Below are 16,144 nucleotides of genomic sequence, written 5' to 3'. Positions count from 1 at the left end.
CCAGCAAGCACTGTCTGATTTCTCCCCAGAAGGGCTGACCCCTCGCCGATTGATACCCCAGGGCTGAGGACGGGTATCCAAAAATCTCTCCTAGGATCCTGAGGGTACTAAGCTGGTGGGGGCCGCACGTCCAAGTCTCAGAGACGCCGAAGAGGAAGAACGCAAGGCATGGGGGGACACGGCGCGCCTCCCCGCTAGCCCCGGGGGAGAGTGTGACGGTCCCTCTGGCTCAGGAAGACCGAGGCCCCGCAGCCCAGCCCTTCTCACAGTCCATGAACGGACAGAGCCGCGAGGCACTGGATTTTGCCCGGGGGCCTCGAGAACCCCGGACGCGTCGACAGCTGTGATTTTCAGCCTCTCTATGCGATCTGAGCTGCACTGTTACAGAAAGTCCAGGACCACCTGCCGGCCGGTGTGAAGCTGGCAGCCGCTGGGGGGTTCGGAAGTCACCATTCTGTCCTGGAGACTGGAGAAGCACCCGTCACTGCCTGTGGCGCGCACACGGGGCTCGTGCCGCTCCTGTTCATCGTGACACCATCGACACCGCGGGGTGGGAATTACAAAGCCCTGACCCCCGCCGGGGCGTGTCACCGGCCGTGCTCCCGAACGGGCCTCATTCGGCGCATCTGGGGACCAGCCTGGCCCCGACTTCCTGTGTCTCTTCTGATGCGGGGCAGCTGGGCGGGCAGCCGTCCCCAGGGGCACGGTCCCTGCTGCCCCCTCCCGTCCTCAGAGCTGCAGCGGGACGGGACGCGTCGCAAAAGCAGATATTTATGGACCAATATTTTGCAGAACCTTATTTATAGAATTTGTCTTTTACCTGCTCGTGTGGTGGGCATAGCGGCCGGCTCAGCGGACATTCGTGAACTCTTCCTGGAGGACACTGGGACTCCCATGGAATGTTCGCGGGTGTCCTCAGTCAAAATTATGTGTAAATAAATATATTTTGATATTTAAAGCAAGCTTCTCTGGCCAATGTGTTTTCTTTCTACGAAGGTGCAGAGTTTGATGTTTGTACACCCCCTTCGTGTGGGTTTTTGTGAGTTCACGCCCCAAAGCCAGTGTTGGGCTGCCCCAGGGACAAGCGCTCCGTTGGCCCTGCGCCCTCCCGGTTGGCCTCTCGCCACCCGCCTCGCCAGTGACCCCCGTTGTGCCCCAAGAGTCCCCTCCCTCGGGGGCCCAGCGCCAGCTGGGTGGGCCTGAGCCCTCCACCCAGGGTCCCACTTTCCTGAGTGACCCGCAGCACCAGGATTCAGATGGGGACGGCCGGATTCAGCAGGTAGCTCGGGAAGGGTGTGCATGTGTGTGAGAGGGGACACAAAGGGAGACACCCCCCCCCCCCCCCACTGGGCTTTCTCCCTGGGTATCCAGATCTGATGCAGTCCCTCCCAGGTGGAGCCCAGAGAGTCCACAACTACGGCCCGGGGGGGCCCTGGGGGCAGCTCACAGGTGTCCTGGACACCAGTCTCACCAGCCGGCCCACGTGGGCCCACGTCCCGGATGGGCCTTTCCTTCCACTCCCCACGCTTGAATCCTGACCCGGCTGCTTCCGTTGGCCAAGGTTTACGTGGTGAGCAGGAAACGGCCTCCCTGGCCTTCTGGACCACGTTCGAGAATTGACGGGGCACCTACTGTATGCCAGGCCCTGTGCTGAGTGGCGGGGAATGGGGGAGACACTGCCTGAGAGGTCCCCACGGCAAACCCAGGCCGGGCGGGAGGGCAGCGGGCCCGGGGACACACAGCCTGGCAGGGGCGCTGGGACCCTCTTAGGTGCGCCAATGCCCTCTCCCCGGAGGAGGAGGCCCTCAAACCCCCTTCATCCTGGCGGACGCTGGTACCTCTGGATTCCCTCCACCCTGTCTTTGCCCTTGAAGAGGGTCCAAGCTGGGGTGGCGCTCACTTAAGCTCATGCCTTTTTCTAAGCAGCTTTATTGAAATGCGAATCACCCACTTAAAGTAAACTAGGGGCGCCCGGGTGGCTCAGTAGGTTAAGCGTCCAACTCTTGATTTCGGCTCAGGTCACGATCCCAGGGTCATGGGATCGAGCCCCTTGTCGGGCTCTGCACTGAGCACGGAGTCTGCTGGGGGTTCTCTCTCTGTCTCTCTGACCCTCCCTCTCTTCCTCTCTCTGAAAATAAATAAATAAACGTAAAAAAATAAAGGAAAACTCAGTGGGTCTTGGTCTGTTCACAGGATTGGACCAGCATCGCCAAGGCCGGCTGGAACGTTCTCCTCGCGGAGACCCCCCTTGGCCTGCGCCCCCCAGCTCCCCCCCCCACCCCTGCAGCCACGAATCCACTCTCCTCCCTGTTTGCCTCCTCGGAGCATTTGCTGTGGGCGGGACCGCACCGATGGCGTCTTCCACGCCTGCTGTGCTCGCCAGGTGCCGTCCAGGCCGTATCCCGAATCCTGTCTAAGGTCAAATGACAGTCCGCCGTGTGGACGGGCCCCGCTGCGTCGGTCACATTCCTTACAGAAGAAACAAAGGTCCCTGGCTTCTCCCCGCCCTTTCCAGGCTGAACTACAGTTTTGCTCACTTCGATGCTGGGATCGGGGTAATGGCCTCCAGCAGGGCTCTGACCGCGAGCCGTGCTGTGGCCGTCGCGGGGACACAGCATCCTCCGCGCACACGCGCACCCCATAAGCACGTCTTGACAGCCGCATCCACACCGGTCTGCCCTGCTGCGCCCCCGGCCCGTGGGGTCCCCAGGATGCGGTCCGCCAGGCTCACCCGGATGACCTCTGGCCCAGGCCGGCCGGGCAAGGGCATCCGGGGACACGGAGTGTCAAGCAGTCAACTAGCAGAGGCAGGTCTGGGGGGCAGAGTGCCCGGGGCCGAGCAGGCCCCTCCCACCAAACAGGAGACGGGCCTTCGGGCTGGAGGTGAGGCTGGTGGAATCACACTGGAGATCCCGCGGTGGTCCGGCCTGTGGGCCAGGTGGTGACGAGAGGCTGGAGGGGCAGGTCCCGGGTGAGCCCCAGGAAGAGGTCTCACTGCCCGCGAGGGACAGCAGCTTCCATCAGAGAGGAGCACGGTTCCTCTGTGCAGGCTCCTGGGCGAGGGGCTGCCAGGGCCTGACTTTGTGGCCCACCACCCTCCCACCCCCTTACCACCCCTTCCCACCACCCCCTCCCAACCCTCCCACGCCCACCTCCCACCCCACCTCCCTCCACCCCCTCACCACACCCTTCCCACCCCCTCCCCACCCCTCCCACCCCCTCCCACCCCCCTCCCACCCCCTCTCACCCCTTCCCACCCTTTCCATCCCTTCTCACTCTTCCCACCCCTTCCATCCCTTCTCACCCCCTCCCACCCCCTCCCACCTGCTCTCACCCCTTCCCACCCCTTCCAACCCTTCTCACCCCCTCCCACCTCCTCCCACCCCCTCCCACCCCCTCCCACCCCCTCCCACCTCCTCCCACCCCCTCCCACCCCCTCCCACCCCCTCCCACCCCTTCCCACCCCCTCCCACACTTTCCATCCCTTCTCACCCCCCTCCCACCCCCTCCCACCCCCTCCCACCCCCTTCTCACCCCCTCCCACCCCCCTCTCACCCCTTCCCACCCTTTCCATCCCTTCTCACTCTTCCCACCCCTTCCATCCCTTCTCACCCCCTCCCACCCCTTCCCACCCCAGTGTTCCAAGATGGCAGCCTGGCTTCGGCATCTGGACCAAGAACCCAAAGAAGGAATTGGGGCAGAGTGTGTCAGGGGGTCAGTTGAGTCCACACGCTCACACCCCACAGCATGAACCGTGTCTCCTGGACCCACTGCATCCTGCCGGAGCCGTGTGGCCTCAAAGCTCCCAGTGGACATGGAGGCGAGGGAAGATGGGGGGACCGTGGGGAGGGTGGCCCCTGTGCCCAGAGCCGCGTCTCCCCATCTGCAGGGGGGTGGAATTGCCCATTTTACAGATGGGAAGACTGAGGATCCGACCGGCCCCACGGCGGCACACTGGCAGAGACAAGTGTCATGAATTGAATGTTCTCATGCTGAGGGCCTGGCCCCCGTGGAGTGGCGGGGGGCTCATCACGGGATTACTGTCCTCATGAGAGGGGACCCCGGAGCCCCCACCCTGCCCAGCACGTGAGGGCGTGACAAGAGGGAGGTCTGCTAACGAAGCGGGTCCTTACTGGGACGGCCACACGGCCCCCAGAGCTGGGGGCGAAGTCTGTCACTCTGGCAGGATTTCAGCCCTGGGCCCTGAGGGGGGTCCTGGTCCAGGGCACGCCCCCGCCCCCGTGCAGGGAGGGCCGGGCACAATTATCAGATGTCGGTTCCGAGACGCCCCCGATGGAAGCGGCCACACGCAGCACTGGGAATGCGGAAGCCGCCTGGTGTCCTGCCACGCGGGCCGTCCGAGTCCCGATGGAAACTTCTACGGTTAACACGAGGTAACTGTGTGGACACGAGGTAAGTGTGTGGACACAAGATGGGAGAGAAAAGGCAGGACAGAGGCCCCAGGGGAACGGGGCCACCGTGGCCGGGGCTGGATCCCCGGGGGACGCCCCCACCGTCAGCCGCATTGGCCAGAGGCCTGGGCCGGGGACAGGCCGCCCGCAGCACCAGTGCGAGGACCTCCCACGGGACACCTCCCTCCGAAGTGGGGGGGCTGCTGGGTCCTGAGCACCACGCCCACCCAGCCCTCCCCAAATTCCCGACGTGCAGCCTGGGGAGGGCCACCCCTTGGGGGAGGGTGGGAAGCAACCAAGGGTATGGACTCAAATCGGGGGCATACGTGTGCTCACATGTCCGTGTGCACGCATGGCCGTGCCCCTGCACGCACATACACACGTTCACTTCTAAAGTGCTGACCCTGGGGCGGGGTTCTGATCCCTGCTCTGGCACTCACAGGTGGTTTGACCTTGAGCGAGGAATGTTGGCCCCTCTGCCTCAGTGTTCCCATCTGCAAATGGGGCCCGGATGGGGACCCGCCTCCCGGGGTGAGGCGAGGAAGAGCTGATCCGTCTGGGTGGAGCTCCAAAGATGCCCGGTCACCCCTGGTGGCTCCAGGACCCCAGGTGGCCCCTTTCTGATCTGGTCGGAGGCCAGTGGCCGTGCTGGCCGCTCCCTGGGGCACAGAGACGAGGTATAGAGAGCAATTACTCTGGTCATTTATGCTCAGATTTATCTTAATCGGCAGCACGTTAGAAACGCACATCGGATGACCGTGTGACGCCTGTTCTGTGTATGATCCTCTGTCCTCTAAGGGCTGCTCCGCGGTAATTACGTTCTGTGTTTAATTCACAGCGTGATCGGTAATGCACGTCGTGCGGGGCCGTCCCCAGGACCCCCCAGGACCTCCCCCCCAGGAGTCACTCACGTGCACGGGAGCAACGCGGGGGCCATCGCCGCCCCCGGAAGTCACTCATCCGGAGCCTGGAGGTCCCCAGTCCCGTCCTCTGCTGGCCCCGTCTGGGCCCTGGCACCGTCACAACACCCACAGTAATGAAGACTGGTCTGTGTCTGTGTCTGTATTTGCCACCTTCCCGGGGAGGCTCAGAGCAGCACATGTGAGCCACTGCGGGCCCCGCAGCCCCGTCCGGAGCCAGCGGGCAGTCAGGCTAGGGCACATGGGCCGGTGGCTCCCCTCTTCTGTCCTAGCAACACGGATAGTGATGATGGAGGGACGGGAGGGGCGGGTGGAGCCGGTGGGACCGGAAGGGGGGAGGACCCGGCCGCTCTGCCCCTCCGCCCCCCCCCCAGCTACCCTGGCTCCCCAGAGACGGCTCGTGGGGGCACCTCCGCACACTGTCCCTTTGCGCTGCCCGCGGTGGCCTCACCCGTGGGGCGTCTCTCGTTTGGTCTGAAGGGGAGAGAGCGTGAACTCAGGGGCAGTGGACCTGGGAGCACCTTGCGGGTGCCGTCCACCCTCGAGCAACACGGATGTGAACCGCGTGGGTCCACGGCACGCAGGACCTTACAGGGCGGCCCTGTGGGCGAATTCTGTCTTCTTTCTTTTCTTAGCGCATCCCTCCGTCTAGCTCACTTGGTGGGGAGAGTCCGACAACACACACGGCACGCCCAGCGTGAATCCAGGGTCGCTGCTGCTGTGCACACGCTCCCGCCAGTGGAGGCCAGCGGCTGTTGGCGGGAGGGGGGGGGGGGGGTGTCAAAGCTGCACTTGGAGCGGCGGGCGGGCGGGCGCCCCGGCCAGGACGTGTTCAAGGGCAGACCGTGGGTTCCTGCTGCCTGGGCCTGCACCCGGCCCACCAGGGCGAGTGGCCGGCTCGCTGACCATCCAGCACCCGGCCCGGCCGAACGGTCCGCCCCTCAGGAAATAAACGCGTTCTTGCAGCGCCCCGGGCCCAGAAGGGCCAGATAAGGATGGTCATGGCCGCGGACGGCGGAGTCCTTGTCCTGAGAAGCACCAGGGGCGTCGTTTAAAATGAAGGTTAGGCTGGGGCGCCTGGGTGGCGCAGTCGGTTAAGCGTCCGACTTCAGCCAGGTCGCGATCTCGCGGTCCGTGGGTTCGAGCCCCGCGTCAGGCTCTGGGCTGATGGCTCAGACCTGGAGCCTGTTTCCGATTCTGTGTCTCCCTCTCTCTCTGCCCCTCCCCCGTTCATGCTCTGTCTCTCTCTGTCCCAAAAATAAATAAACGTTGAAAAAAGAATTTAAAAAAAAATAAATAAAATAAAATAACATAAAATAAAATAAAATAAAATAAAAATGAAGGTTAGAGGCGCTGGGGGGCTCAGTCGGTTAAACGTCTGACTCCCGATCTCAGCTCAGGTCTCGGGCTCAGTTTGTGAATTTGAGCCCCGTGTTGGGCTCTGCGTGGGCAGTGGGGGGCCCGCTGGGGATTCTCTCCCTCCCTCTCTCTCTGCCCCTCCCCTGCTTGCGCTGTCTCTCTCTCTCTCTCTCTCTCTCTCCCCCCACCCCAAATAAACATTTAAATACATATGTATATAAAATTAGGGTTGTATAATGAAGCTTGGGGGACGCCTGTCTGATCACAAGGAAATACCGCATGGAGTGTATATCTTGGTGAGGAGGGTCTTCCGGGCTTCTTCCTCCAAGATGCCCCTCCCCTCCACCCCTCCTCCTCCTCCTTCCTCTCCTCCACCCCTCCCCCACCCTCCCCTTCCCCTCTTCCTCGTCCTCCTCCCTCCTCCCCCTTCTCTCCACCCCTCCCCCGCCTCCCCTCCTCCCTCCCCCCTCCCGTCCTCCTCTTCTCCCTTCTTCCCCCGCTCCTTCCCCTGCCCCACTTGTCCCAGCTCCTTTCCTCTGCCCCAGGCTGCAGTTGCAGGGCTCATAAGCAGGCAGCTGAGTTGTCCCCTTCCTGGCCACCTCTGATCTCTGACAACAGTACACACGCCATGAGCAACAACTACTGAATTAAGACCAGAGCTGCGTAGGGGATGGGGCCCTTCAGGGTGGGGTGGGCGCCTCGGTTCGGAGAGCCCCCCGGGGCCATATGCCCAGGTGTCTTGGCCACACGCATCTGGCAGAGCCACCTTTGTGTTTGGGGACAGGGGCTACTTCTGGAAAATGCCGAGTGTCTCCGTGTGAATCCAGCCCCAAGAGGAGCCTCCCGGGCTCAGGATGACAGGTGACGTCTAAATAGCTCTCGACTTGTTATCTCCAAGCACCAGATTAAACAAGCCTTTTCTCTCCTCGCAGCTGAGAAATGCGGCAGACGCCTCCCTGTTTACCAAGGACAACAGTCGACTGAGAGACGCACGGTTTGTCACTCTTCTGATGTCCCCAGTTGTGACTGAACGTCCTGTTCCACGGCTTCAGAATGAGGATCTCAGCTGGAGGTGGGGAGGGAGGTGGAAGATGTGTCCACCACCTGGGGAGCGGCTCCCACTGCTGAGCCCCAGGCAGCTCTGACCCGGGCCCACCTCCCAACACCCAGGCAGGACCGGCCACAGACCCGGGATTTCTTGGCGTAAAGTCCACGGGTGGCTCAGTCGGTTGAGCGTCTGGCTCTTCTCGTTTTTAATTTTGTTTTTAACGTTTTATTTATTTTTGACAGACAGAGAAAGAGCATAAGCAGGGGAGGAGCAGAGAGAGAGGGAGACGCAGAATCCGAAGCAGGCTCCAGGCCCCGAACTGTCAGCACAGAGCCCGACGCAGGGCTCGAACCCACAAACTGCAACATCATGACCTGAGCTGAAGCCGGACGCTCCACCGACGGAGCCCCCCGCAGGCCCCCTGAGCGTCTGACTCTTGATTTTGGCTCAGGTCACGATCGCGGCAACGATCATGGGGTTGAGCCCCAAGCTGGGCTGCACGCTGAGCCTGTTTAAGGTTCTCTCTCCCCCTCCCCCTCCCCCCCAAATTAAAAAATAATATTATTATAAAAAATAAATAAACCTGAAAATCCTATTCTAAGATATAAAGGAAAGGGCCACCAAAAGACTTAGCAGTCATTTACCTTTCAGTCTGAATTAGTATCGGCTATTTCACCAGCAGATTTGGATGACGTGGGGGAGGGCAGAGGGTGGCAGGGTACATGCGGCCACAGAGGAGGGGCAGGTGGAAAGGGTGCCAGCTGTAAGAAAAGCCCCCAAAGCGAGCTAGGAACCTCTGAAGACAAAAGTCTTCATTCTCCCCCCTAATTGGGGCCGGCCTCGGGCTCAGCCTCCCGGTGCTCAGAAGGATGGCTGAGGGCCAGGCTGCCGCTGAGCACAGAGCCGCGGGCAACGCAGCGAGGCCCCCGCCACACCGGGTACGTGCTGACGCCTACCGAGGGGGGGGGCTGCGGAGGGGGCCACCGTGGGCGTCGGGGGGCCCGTGGAGAACGTGAGTTTGAGCCGACACCTGGGGAGGAGGCGGCAGGCGGGGGCGGAGGGGGGTGTGTGGAGACGGCCCAGGGCCCAGACTGGAGACGGCGGCCCTCCACCACCCACACTGTGAGCCAGGCGCGGGCGGGCGGGGGGCGGCCCCGGACCCACGGGCAGACCCTCCCTCGGGACCCAGGGTAGGGGCAACCTCTCTAGGCAGACTCCACGCCCCAGGGGCAGGGCCGGGCCTCAGCCACCTGCCCCCGGAGGACCTGCAAGCCAGAGTGCCCAGCGGAGCGGAGAAGCCTCCGGCGTCTCGGGGTGCCGGGCTGGCGGAGCAGGCGGGTTATCGTTTCCTGAGAAAGCCCCGTGGGCACACATCTCAGCATGAAACCCATCTGTCCAGAAGTTTGGAAAATCAGAATCACCGAAGTTTGTTTCCCATTCAGACCCCGCTGTCCTTCCCTCTTGCAAGACAGTCCTCGAGGTCCAGTCCGGGCAGGCTGGAGGCCCCCGCCCTTCCCGCAGGGACAGAGCCTGGTCGTCAAAGAATCAACTGTCACCTCTCCCTCCCGGAACCGTGGACTGGCCTTGACTCGCGCCTGCCGAAGGGACGTGTGGGGGCAGCCGGGGCCCGAAGGGACGTGTGGGGACGGGCGGGACGCACACACGGTGTCTTCCTTTTCCTTTCATTGTCACGTCACAGGAGGGTTCATGGAGAAGCCGGAACAGGGCAGACGCCATCCTGGGCACAGAGGACACCAGCCACGCGGACAGACAGGCAGACGCTCAGGGCCTCCTGAGGTGGACAGCAGACGGTCAGGGAGGGACCCTAACCCTCCCCCACCTGAGCTCAGCGGTCACTCTCGAAAGTGTCTCCATCCCACACCTTCCCCTCCTATGGGGCCCAGTCCTTTCCAAAGACTTCCTGCTGGTCTTAGACCCCCCAGGACTTTCCAGAAAGTCCTAGAAAACCTTGGAAAGTCTCAGGCTGATGAAGGGGAGTGGACGCTGGCCCGGCTCGGGAACCCCTATTGTGTTCCAAACAGAGGTGGCCCGCACATTGATGCCCCCACACCTGTGTCCACCGCTCTGGCCCTCGCTGCTCAGGTGATGGCACCGTGCATGCCAGGCGGGGGGACCCTGTGGCCAAGGGAGGGGTGGAGCTGAAGGAAGGCCCCTGGTGACCGTGGAGCCGACGCCTCACCGGTGTGGGGCTCAGGGGACGTTTCCACGGGCGCCCTGGGCAAAGCAGGTGTCACGTGTGCCTCACCTGCCCCATCTGCCCCCAGCCCTGCTTCCTGGTGTCCTGCCCCCATACTCCCTGCGTGTGCTCCCGCCTCATGTCTGTCTCGGGGGGGGGGGGACCCAGGCATCTCCCCGGCACCCTCAGATCTCATCAGTTCCCCCCACGTCCCGCTCTGTTTTCCCACAGGGTGACACGGAGCTCAGGAGAGGCTGCGACCTGCGGGCAAGGCAGGAATGGCCCCCAGGCCACCTGACTCTGTCCCCTCCTCTGCCTGGGGAAGGCTTTGCAGGAGCAGCAGGAACCCCGACGAGAAGGGAGCAGGGGCAGCGGGTCCGCTGCAAACGTGCCCCGGCTCGCGGCCCAGAGGCCCCTGCGCTGCCTCCCTGCCCCTGTGACTCCGCGTCATTACTCGGGGCTCACCTCTCCTTCCACAGCCTTCGTTCAGGCAGGAGACGCCTCCGTGGACTCCTGAGCGGAAAGGAGGCGCCCGCCCAGCTCCCGGCTCCACGACTCAACAGCGGGCAGAGAGGACTGCCCTTCAATAGTTTTATTCGACCCCAGACGTGGTTCTGCTAAGTGTGTAGAAACGCGAGGACGGTGCCCCTCGCCGGCCTCCCTGACCTGCAACGCGCTTCGTGCCCTGGCTTGCCCTCTTCCCCCAAATTCCTTTATTAGCATTTTCCGACAAAGTCAGATATTCCTTGTCAGTGTGCGGGCGGGTCAGGAAGGGGGTGGACTGTTGGCCTCGGGGTGACTCCCCTTAGCTTACTGAGGGGAGACCGCGGGGGGTGGGGGGGCTGGCCGCCCGGTGCCACCAGGTCGCAGAGGATGGGCCCCGGGAGGACGGCGCCCCGCAGGCCTGGGGAGGACAGGGCCCCGCGGGGAGGACGGCTCCCTGTGGCCCCGGGAGAGACCGGGACCGGGCTGCTCGGGGGCTCAGGTGGACGCCGAGGGCAGAGCTGCTGGTGAACTGGGGAGGACATAGCACTGGGAGCCTCCAACTGTATTTTCTCAGAAGTGTGTTTTTCTCGAGTGACCCGGCTGTGCAGGCAAGTCAGTCGGAGACGGTGACGTGCTGCTATGAAGCTAATCGTCAGCTGTCACAGGAAGAAGCAAATTATCCCCACTCCGCTCCCGGCAGACCGAAGTGTCTCGGGAGCTAATGTCTTCATCATCAAGCCTTGAAATTTCCAGAGAAGGCGGGAGTCCGTTGGTGCGTGCCTCTGTCCTCATTTCCCGACCGGGTGCGTGAAACCGCGGGCCTGCCTGGCGGCCGCCCTGCCCTCCCCCCACTTCACGCAGAAAGGGCTGGGGGGTCGAGGGGCACCAGAACCCGCAAGTGACATCTGAAGTGCTCGACTGCAGGTGCCGGAAAGCCCAGTGGAACCAGACTGAGAGCAGACTGGGGGGGCAGGGGGTGGGGGGGTTAGGGGGTGGGCAGGCTCCAGGCGCCCCGGGACTCAAGGCTCAGAGCAGCGTCCCCGGAAGCAGTTTGGCGACCGCAACCAAGAGTGACTGCCTTTCCCAGCAAGTGGGGAGGGGTCTGAGGGTCCACCTTGCGCCCCCGGGGCCGTGGGAATGGGGTCTCTGGTTTCCTGGGGGCGGGAGAGGGCAGGGCCAGCCTGGGGGAGCCAGGGGTCTGGGCGAGCCAGGCCAGCACATGTCCCCCGTGGGGTCGGCGCCAGCTGTCCACGGCAGAGCAGCGCTGTTTGGCCCGTTGTGAGGGCTAACAAAGGAGCAACAGATTTCCCATCCAGAGGCCCAGGCTGCCACGCAGGAGCGCTGTTTGGAACAAGATGACAGAAGCCAGACTCGGAGCTTCTGGGCCGCGAAGGATGTCACTGGCCAGACGATTTGCTCAGCACCATCGAGCGGCCTTGGAAGGCGAGTAAGCCACCGCGCCTCGCAGTCGTCACGCTCACTGTGCATGGGAGCCCGCGTGCGACGCGGCCGTGTGTGCCGGGAGCGAGCAGGTTCAGGCGGGAAAAGCACTGGGAACAGCAGGCACAGAGAATCCTGCAGAGTCGTGCTGTCGTGACGAAAGCAGTGCCGTGCGTGTGCGCACACGTCCGAGTGTGTGTGAGCGCGTGTGCACACGTGTGCGTGCAGGGCTGCGTGAGCGTGCGGTTCATAGGAGTGTGAGCGTGTACTTACGATCTCAGCAGATCCTGTCCGTCTGTGAGGCACGCATGATCGGAGCGTGTTTTCGTTGATCATTTCCCCGGGAACGCGTTTCGTCCCGCGTGCTAATGCTCCCCTCCCCCAGCGAGGTGGGAGGGGGTCTCATGGACGGAGGGGGGCGGGGAGATCCCAGGGAGGGGGGGGTCGCAAGGAAGAGGGGTTCCAGCACCCTCTCTCTTGCTACTGGGCATCTCCCCCACAGCTTCCAACCTGGGGTCCCACAGCCACGAGCGCGTGCCAGGACCTAGAAGCCAGAAGAGGCCTTACCTGGAGTGGGCCTTTCTCTGCACGCCCGCGGCCAGAGCGCATGCCCACGGCATGTCTGCCTGCAGAGCCGGGAGACTCAGGGTGGAGGGCAGAGGGACGCAGGGATACCTGCCGATGACCCGGTGGCCGCGGCTGTCTGGGGTCCCCAACTTGCCGTGGGGGCCGCACCGGAACCCACGGGCTGCCCGGCCTGCTGTGAGCTTCTGTGGGACCCCTCCTCCACCCTAGGCTCTAGGCTCTGGAGTTCACTTGCCTGCCCCCCCCCCCCCCCCCCGGGGCACCTGGCTGCATTTGGAAAGGGTGTTGCCTTGAACGGGCCATCGGAGCTTCGAGGCAGGAATGACAAAGAAGGCTCCCGTTCAGGTTTTATTTCTGGAACTTGTATGAAGTCACTGGAAGATGAGAGAGTGTTCTATTTAAATATTTCTAGGCAACTAGAATTCCTGATTACAGACAAAGGGAGCGTGTGCTTCGGATCCGCAGAGAAAGCTGGAAGCGGGAGCATCATGTTTATGCAAAACTCCATCCTCCCCGCCAAGGAGGAGGGAAGACAGGAAGGCGGAGGAAAGAGAGGTGGGAACCTAGCTGCCCAGCCCGGCCTGGTGCCGCCTGCCTGGCAAAGCCGAGGGAGGTGCCTGGGGCCGGGGGGGGGGGGGGGCACAGGGAGGGGTCCCCGCACCCCGCCGTCAGAGAGCCAGTGCACTATGGAATCTACGAATCCCCGTCCCCCTTCCTCCCAACAATAAATGGAAGCCTCACATTAGCCGAAAGGGATCCTTTCGGCTTTAAATTGCCTGCTACGTTCCCAGGCGTGCCTGGGAAATTCAACCGCAAATCAGCAAATTTATAAGAGGCATAAAAACCCAGGCTCCTGGGATGAGGTGACAGCACCCCGCCTCTCTGCACACTGAGCAGGTGGAAGTTGGTCCTTCTGTGTCAGATGTGCTGTGTGTGTGCACGTGCGTGTGCATGCACGTGTGTGTGTGTGTGTGTGTGTGTGTGTGTCTTTGCCCAGAGCAAATTAGGGACCCTCCTTCCAGCATGACCTGGAGGGGGAGGGGAGGGCGGCAGCGACCTCCGGTGGGAGTGTCACCCCATCAGCTCCAAACCTGGGCCAGAGACGCTGGACTGCAGCTTCCAAGGCAAGTGTAACCAGCACCCTCTGGGGCCCGCGGTGAAGCCATGGGGAGCCCCCCGGGACACTCGTAGACAACCGCGCGGCACTGACAGGCCTTGGAAGTCAGACTTTCTCATCTCCTAGGAGGTGAGCCAACGGGCCCCTTCCTGCAAATCACCAGCTTCCTTGCGCGTCTCCTTGGAGAAGCCTTCAGTGTCCCAAACGGGGCTCCCGCTGGCTGGCGCAGGGCCTCCGGGGCTCCCCACCTGCCCTTCTCGGCGGTGGCTCTGCTTGACGAATCTCCGGTTAGGCTGGCTGCTGTGCGGGGTGACGCCTGTGAAGATGTGGGGCGACAGTCCTGAGGGAACCAACCCCTGACCTGCAGCCACGAGCTCAGCCGTCTGTGCATATCTCTGCACGGAGCCTGCAGCGCACGGGGAATAAACCCCCATACCTACACCCGCTGCGCCCCTGCGGCCTCGCCTCTCCTTCCTCACCTCTGGCCGCGGAGCTCTTTCCAGACCACCCGTGTCCCCCCGCCAGCCAGGCCCCCCGGCCCTCCTCCCGTTACTCCCATCACCCTCCACCGGAAAACACTTGTGCACTTGGCGCTGTGCACACAGTGTGCCGTGAGCTCTGGGAAAGTGGCCTCCTGTCGTCGGGCGCTGACCACACTCAGTAAGTGCTGGACAGGTGGCAAACTGGACGGTGAATGCAGGGGAAGCCCTACGGAGAGGGCCTCCGGTCGGTGGGAACGAAGTCTCTTTGCAGCATTTGTCCCCAGGGAGCCCAGGGGCGGGGGGGGGGGGGGGCGGCCAGAGCCCACGCAGCACCCTTTTGTGAAGGCGTCCTCAGTGGCTCTAATGCACGTTCACCAGAAAGGTGCAGCCCAGTCACGAGCCCAAGCAGTGGCTTCCGGGAAGGGGTCACCTGGACGCACACAGCCCCCTCCGGGGCCCTCCTGGCTCTTGCTCTGGGCTCCGCTGTCTCTACGACCACACGCCCAGCCCAGGGGGCCTCAGGGCAGGGGCAGAAGGTGGGCTGGCCGGTGGAGACCCTCTGAGCCCCCGTGCCCGGGTGCCCGACACACGTGGGCATGTGCACGCGCACACACGTGCACACAGACCCCGTGAGGGGTGGGTGAGTCACCAGGAGGACGGGAGGGGCGAGGGCCAGGCGGTGAAGCTCCAGGGGCCAGGGGCCGGACGGCCAGGACGCGCCCGCAGCCGGGATGTGCCGTGAGCACACGGGCGCCCGGGCGGAGGGAGGCTCCCCGGCCCCTCCGCCGGATCGCGCTCACACCTCGCTCACACTTGCACGTGTGTTGCCCTATTTTTACAATTTTCCTTGGAATGCTGTACGTTCTGGAACATATGCAATTTCCATGCCGCGGATGAGAAGATCTACAGTGAACACTCACACACGCACATTACGTTTCCTCGGTGTCTCCAAAGGAACGTTCTCCCCCCGCCCCCCGCAGGAAACATCATGATATACCGACACGGTACTGCTGTTAACTTTTAAAAAAAAAAATTTTTTTTTAAACGTTTATTTTATTTTTGAGACAGAGAGAGACAGAGCATGAACGGGGAGGGGCAGAGAGAGAGGGAGACACAGAATCGGAAGCAGGCTCCAGGCTCCAAGCCATCAGCCCAGAGCCCGACGCGGGCCTCGAACTGACAGACCATGAGATCGCGACCTGAGCTGAAGTCGGACACTTAACCGACTGAGCCACCCAGGCGCCCCAACTTTTTTTATTTTTAATTTAGCCCCAGCTCTTGCCACCAAGAGCTGTCCAACGGCAGACGGGGCCCAGGGGAGAGAGAGGCACACCTGCAAAGCAGAAGGGGCCCCACGGCGCCGGTGACCCAGGGACCAAATTCCTGTAGCCAGAAAAAACACTCCTATTCCCCAACCAGGACCTTCACTCCTGAGATGGGTGAGTAGCCCCCACTTCCCCCACAGCTGTGGGGCGGGTGGCTCAGGGGCCTCAGTGCACAGGGGACAGCCGATTCCCGCCCCCCCCCGACACGCAGCATCTGGGGCATGGGGGCAGGGCAACAGGCCCCCGCTCCCCCAAAGCCAGCCAAGTACCAGGCTTCAGCCTGTCAGCCTGGGGGCCGGGCACCTGCCAAGGGCACGGCCAGGTCACCCACAGACACAGCCGGACCCAGGATCGGCCCTCCCCGCACCTTGCCAACGCTTTCTTTAAAGGGTCCCAGCTGTTTAGGAAGTGTTCACGTCAGGGGAAGTCAGAGAGAATGGGCCGAACCAGTTGGAAGGTTCCGGCCTCCGTGCCGTCCGGGCTGTCAGTACGCAGAAGAGTGGTTCCAAGCCGGCCGCCAGGGAGCCCCCCCAGGAGGGCCTGCCGCCCTCTTTGTAGAACGAGGCCTTCCGAGTGACATTTCCTCCACGGTTTTAAGCAAATCCCTTGTCCTAATATTTGTGCTAAGTTGACTTTTATGATTTTTTAAGCTCCTAGGCTGGCTCGGAAAGAAATCTTTGAAAAGAAGGCCAGCTTAACGGAAAGGTCAGGGGTTTAAAAACCAAACAGTGAGCTTAAGCAGCTGGGCCAGGGCGCATCTCCACCAGCAACGT

This window comes from Acinonyx jubatus, chromosome A3 (genome assembly GCF_027475565.1).
Source record: "Acinonyx jubatus isolate Ajub_Pintada_27869175 chromosome A3, VMU_Ajub_asm_v1.0, whole genome shotgun sequence".
Taxonomy (NCBI): domain Eukaryota; kingdom Metazoa; phylum Chordata; class Mammalia; order Carnivora; family Felidae; genus Acinonyx; species Acinonyx jubatus.
This window is presented reverse-complemented; position numbering follows the sequence as displayed.